The sequence below is a fragment of the Nymphaea colorata genome, chromosome 12, assembly GCF_008831285.2.
Source record: "Nymphaea colorata isolate Beijing-Zhang1983 chromosome 12, ASM883128v2, whole genome shotgun sequence".
Lineage (NCBI taxonomy): Eukaryota > Viridiplantae > Streptophyta > Magnoliopsida > Nymphaeales > Nymphaeaceae > Nymphaea > Nymphaea colorata.
The window spans coordinates 9,226,111-9,232,110 of NC_045149.1; the positions used below are offsets into that span (position 1 = coordinate 9,226,111).

Below are 6,000 nucleotides of genomic sequence, written 5' to 3' on the forward strand. Positions count from 1 at the left end.
AACAAGCGGAAAACTTCTGATTTGCTTTTCATGAAGTGAATCCAAGTGTAAGGAGAATAAGAATCAATGAAAACAACATAATATTTACTCTTGGAAGAAGAAGAAATAGGAGCAGACCCCCAAACATCAGAATAAAAGGTGTCAAATAACTTCGAAGCTCGCTTATTTATTGATTGAAAAGAAAGAACATGACTCTTACAAATATGACAACTTGAGCACATGCTAGACTCATTGACCAGACTTAGACTTGACTTTTGTAATAGTCCGTCTGCAACAAGACTTCGAATGAAAGACCGACTACAATGTGCTAAACCACCGTGCTAAAGAGATGACATATCATACTTTGTGATATTGACTTCACTATAACTGGGAAAGGATAAATATGAAACACAAGACTTAGACACTTTTGGAGCTAACATACATGTCTCATTTACGAACACCCTTAGCGAATGTCTTCTTGGTTTGAGCATCCTTAACATAAACAGAAGGAGTAAACTCAACAGAGGAATGAGTATCATCAATAAGCTTTGACACAGAAATGATATTTTTCTTGACATTTGAAACAACAAGAACATTCTTTAAGGGTATTAAGGAATGATCCATGGATAAGTGTGCATTTCCAATATGTGATATTTTGTAATGGGAACCATCTCCTGTGACAACTGAGTTGGTTAAATAAGGGAGAGCAATAGAAAGCTTATTTGCGTCACCAGTTACATGAGCTGCAGCACCAGAATCCACATGTCATTGTCCTTCCTCATTGTGCTTGAGATTGACTTTAGACAACACTGTCATTAAAATCTATTGCACATCAGAGTAAATGTTTGATGCCACAGTCGTATTTGAAATAGGTGATCTTGTTGCCTTATTGTTACGCCTGACCTGCTTTCCCTTGTTCTGAGGGTCATGCCAACATTCTTACTTCACATGACCTCTCTTATTGCAATAAAAACAAGTAGATATTTTTTGTGGTATATTTTTCTGTGCATTTGTGTTAGGTGTAGGAATGATACATCTCCCCATTCCTACCTGTGAGTTGCAAATTCTTGGACGACTTCCTTGCAAAGCATGGGTCCCAGTGACCAACACATTGTGACTGCCAGAATTAATTAATTCATGTCATTGTACACGACTCGCTTCATGATGAATCCATTTTGCTTTTAGGTCTTCAAAAGAGGGAATAACATGCAACACCGACGGATGCTTGCCTTGGGTTCACTGGTCTTTTGGGTAGCGTCAGTGGACGACAACTAGCAACGGAGTGGCGGTGGACGGTGAGGGCACTAGAGGCGACGGACGGTGAGTGGGCCTGCCTCTATTTCTTCCTCTTGATTACGAAAGAGTCGAAAGCTATCTGTGACCCATCCCTTTGTTTCCGTTGAACTTCGAAATCTTAATCGCTCGACTGCATGAGTACCCTAGTGTGATGAACCAATTATATGTGTGAAATGGCTTCTACCATCATGAACTGAACTACTGAGGCATTTCAAGGTTCTGACTTGATACTTGTAATCTTCTGTAATTTTCCAGAATTTGTGCCTCGAGATAGTTAGGCTCTACCGCTTTGCTGATACTCTTTGTTTTCTTGGATGTTATGAACTGATTAAATTTAAGACCTTTTAGCTTTTGCTTCAGTCATTGTCTAAACTTGTTACAATTGATCTGGAATTGCAGGTTGTAATATGGAATGCTTTGACCTCTGAGAAAGTGGCAAGATGGCCATCTAATCACACTGGTGCTCCACGGTGGCTAGAGCACTCACCAGTAGAGGCATCCTTTGTTTCATGTGGGACTGATAGGTCAGTTCGGTTCTGAATTATTAGATTAAGCATGATATGAAAATTTTGAGCAAATGATGAAATTTTTTCTTGTTCTTTTGTGATTTTAAAGCCAACAAGGATTTAGTGCAGATGTGTTCACCAGAAATTTAGAACAATTGATAGGTTGGTTACACATTTCAATTGGATTTAACTTGTGTTTTGTTGCTTGTCTTGTCTTGTTGTATGGCTCTTAGACTTGGAACATTGTCTTAATGATGTGATGATATCATTTGCTTTTCTCAAAATTTATAATTTTTTAATTAAAAAATAATATTGTCACCGTACCGTCGTACCAAGATTTGTACCCGTACCTGTTTTCCCGTATCCATACCTGCACCCGTACCCAGGTGACATAGTCATTGGACATGGGAATAAATATATATTGGAAGATAAGCCAACAGAAAAAATTGGCAAGTATGCATGGTAGGAGGAAGAAAACAACATAATTAGTGTTTGGCATATGAATTGCACTCAGCCTCATATTATTGTTGGGCTCTGCTATTATAATACAACTAAAGATATGTAGAATTCTCTTCAGCAGACAACAGGAATGTTACAAATGCAGCAAGATGACATGGAATTAATCGAATATACTTATGAAAAACTTAACTCCTTAAAACCTTCATGCAAGCATTGTTTCAAATCTCACATAGAGCAAATGATAGTTGTTAAATTTCTAGCTCAAATGCTTACATGATAAGATTTTTCTCGTCTTGAGGAGGCCTTTAACATGCTAAATAGATTGGTTGTTACCCTTCCTCTATCTACAAATAATTCATAGCCATCTGCACTTGCCTCATTTAGAGGAGGAGGAAGTGCACAATATCTTTCTCATGGTAGAGGAAGAGGTCATGGTCCACGAGGACGTCGAAGACTCCAATGCACTTATTGTGGTTGTCTTGGTCACTTAGAGGATATGTGCTGGAACAAAGTGGGTAAACCTAAGACATATGCGTCCATGACTGTAACATCTTCATCCATTTTAGCTCCAAACTCACAGTCTATTGGTATGGTTTTTCGATAGATGCTACTTCTCTCAAGTTAAGTCTAGCTGAACTTGACTTAATTATGGAGCATCGATCAAATACTGCACCTTTCACCTCATCGACTTCTACTGCTATCACAAATTTAGCATTTTCTGTAGGTAGAACTCCCTCTAATGGTTGTTGGATAATCGAACTTACAGAAATTTTATCCCTCACAATAGAATACTATCTCCGGTTGGAGGACATGAAGATGTTCGTCTATCTCTATCTTTACATGTTCATGAAGTGTTATATACTCATGAATTCTCAAAGAACTTGTTATCTATAAGCAAAATAACTAAAGAGATGAATTGTCGAGTTAATTTTCACCTGGGTACTTGTGTATTTCAAGACTTATCGACTGGGAGGAAGGTTGGTGGAAGCCATGAGGGAGATGGAATCTACTTCTTGGATACATTCGTTAAAGCGGCGTCACTTTAAGTTGATTCACCTTCAAGTGCATTCTAATAGCATCTCAGACTTGGTCAGCCATCCTTTCTTAAACTTCGGTAGTTATGTCCTCAGATTTCTTCTACAACCTCTATCGAGTGCGAAACTTGTCAATTAGGCAAGCATAGTCGTACATCTTTTCCTTCTAGTCAAAGTCAGTCTAGCCAAAATCTATTTGATTTAGTTCATGTTGATGTATGGGGACCTACTCGGTTCCAAATCACTTGTCGTCTTGTTATTATATGTCCATTGTTAATGATTTTCTTGAGTCTCTTGGGTTTTTTTATATGAAAGGCATATTTGAAGCTTTTTGTATCTTGAAATCGTTCATATTGAAAATAAAAACTCAATTTAATTCTTGTGTCAAGGTTGTTCGCACTGACAATGCACTCGAGTTTAAATCTACTTCTCTACTTGAATTCTACAAATCTCATGGTATTGTGCTACAATTTACATGCCCTCATACATCTCAACAAAATATAGTTCAAAAAAAACACTGACATTTGTTGGATGTAGCCCGCACTATTATGATTCATTCTCATTTGCCTACCAAATTTTAGGAAGATGCAATCCTAATTGCATGTTGCCTAAATAGAATGTCATTATCTTCAATAAACAACAAGATACCAATTTAAATTCTTTACCCAAATAAGGTCTTGTTCTCTTTACCTCTGCATGTATTTGGATGCACATGCTTTGTACGTTGACTTGAACCGAATCGAGATAAATTAGTTGCACGAGCAACTAAATGTGTATTTGTGAGATACTCTCGAAATCAAAAAGGGTATCGATGCTTATATTTGATATCTAATCGAGAGTTTGTCAGTGCTAATGTAAGCTTCCACGAGTCTTCTCCATTCTCAGTCTGAAATGCCTTCTTTTGTTCCACTTCCAATTCCTCCTATTCCACTTGAGTTCATTCCGTTTATATCATCACTCACTTATCTCAATTCCTCCATTCCACAGTTTAAAGGCTCTTCCTTTGTATATTCAAAAAAGAATCCATCATCTAATGACCTTACACTGTCTTGCTCTTGGGAGGTATGTAATTCTGATTTACATGATATGTCTGAGTGTTCCATTGATGTTTCTTATCCTGATGATGTATCTATTGCACTATGTAAAGGGATCAGACAATGCACAATTCATCTCTTTCTAAATTTGTTAGTAAATCTCATTTGGGATATCATATGTGCAAATTTATTGATGCATTGTCAGCTATTTCTATTCCTATCTCCCATGAACAAGCTCCTTTGGACTCTAAGTGGTACCAAGCAATGAAGGAAGAGATGGACTCCCTAATGTCATGCCACACTTGGGAACTTGTTGAACCTCCAACTGGATCAAATATTGTTGGCTCGAAATGAGTCTTCACTATCAAGTATAACTCTGATGGTATAGTCGAGCAACACAAGGCACGGTTGGTAGCAAAATGGTACACACAAATGTATGGTATTGATTTATTTGAAACTTTCTTCTCAATGGCACGTTTGAGTAGTATACGACTAATTATACCTGTTGCAGTTCATCATGGATGGAATATGTACTAATTAGATGTAAAAAATGTCTTTTTGTATGGAGATTTATATAAAGCAGTTTATATGCAGTAACCGCCAGACTTTGAGAAATAGGAGGAGTGTACTAAGGTATGTTTGTTAAAAGAGGCTATATACGATTGAAGCAAAGTCTCAAAGCATGATTTCAGAAATTGTGTGATGTTGTATCTAAGTTTGGGTTTCATAGATCTTCTTTATATCATTCATTGTTCATAAAAATGACTTCATGAGGTATGGCCAGGCTTTGAGAATCAACAAAGCACTCGCGAAGAGAAGCGTGACAGGGGGAGTGTACCAAGGTATGTTTGTTAAAAAATGTTATATACGGTTTGAAGCAGAGTCTCAGAGCATGGTTTCAAAATTTGTGTGATATTGTATCCAAGTTCGAGGTTTCATATATCTCTTTTAGATCATTTATTGTTCATAAAAAGGACTTCATGAGATATGGTGGTTATAGTGATATATGTGGATGACATCATTTTAACTGGTGACAACGAGCAAGAAATATAAGACACAAAGAAGTATCTCCAACAACACTTTGTTACTAAAGACCTTAGCTCTCTACGTTACTTCTTGGGAATAGAAGTAGCAAGAAGTAAAAAATGTTTAGTTTTTTTCCAAAGAAAATATGTTCTTCATTTGCTACAAGAGACATATATGACTGGAACTAAACCGACATCTATTCCTATGAACTACCGTATTTACTTATATGATGATAAATTTGAACATGTGGATAGCAAATCATATAGGTCACTGATTGGGAAGCTCCTCCTATATGTAACCATTACTCAGCTTAATATATCTTTTGTAGTAGAAAAACTGAGTCAGTTTATGGACAAGCCAAGAAAAGTACATTGGGAGCAGCTATGTTTGAAATTGCTAAAAAGTTCTCTTGGAAAATGTATATTATTTAGAAAAAATTCATCACTCCAGATAGAAACTTATTTTGATGCAAATTATGCAGACTCTATTAATGACAGAAAGTCCACTACGGAATTCTGCATTTTTTTTAGAGGTAACTTAGTTTCTTGGTGAAGTAAAAACAAGTTGTTGTGGCTCGATCCAGTGCAGAGTCCTAGCCATGACTCAAACTGTCATTGAAATCACATAGGTGAGAGTCATGCTAGAAGGTCTTGAATTCAAATAGAA

General features: G+C 36.8%; 1 long non-coding RNA gene and 1 other non-coding gene across 2 annotated transcripts; both read left to right on the forward strand.

The window, feature by feature from the left end:
- Nucleotides 1-1,187: 1,187 nt before the first annotated feature.
- On the forward strand, nucleotides 1,188-4,937 carry LOC116265195 (uncharacterized). Its single transcript, XR_004175006.2, has 3 exons — nucleotides 1,188-1,299; nucleotides 1,675-1,799; nucleotides 4,903-4,937. It is a non-coding gene; the product is annotated as an uncharacterized LOC116265195 (long non-coding RNA).
- LOC116266492 (small nucleolar RNA Z266) lies at nucleotides 1,413-1,507 on the forward strand. Its single transcript, XR_004175389.1, has one exon. It is a non-coding gene; the product is annotated as a small nucleolar RNA Z266 (small nucleolar RNA).
- Nucleotides 4,938-6,000: the final 1,063 nt, after the last annotated feature.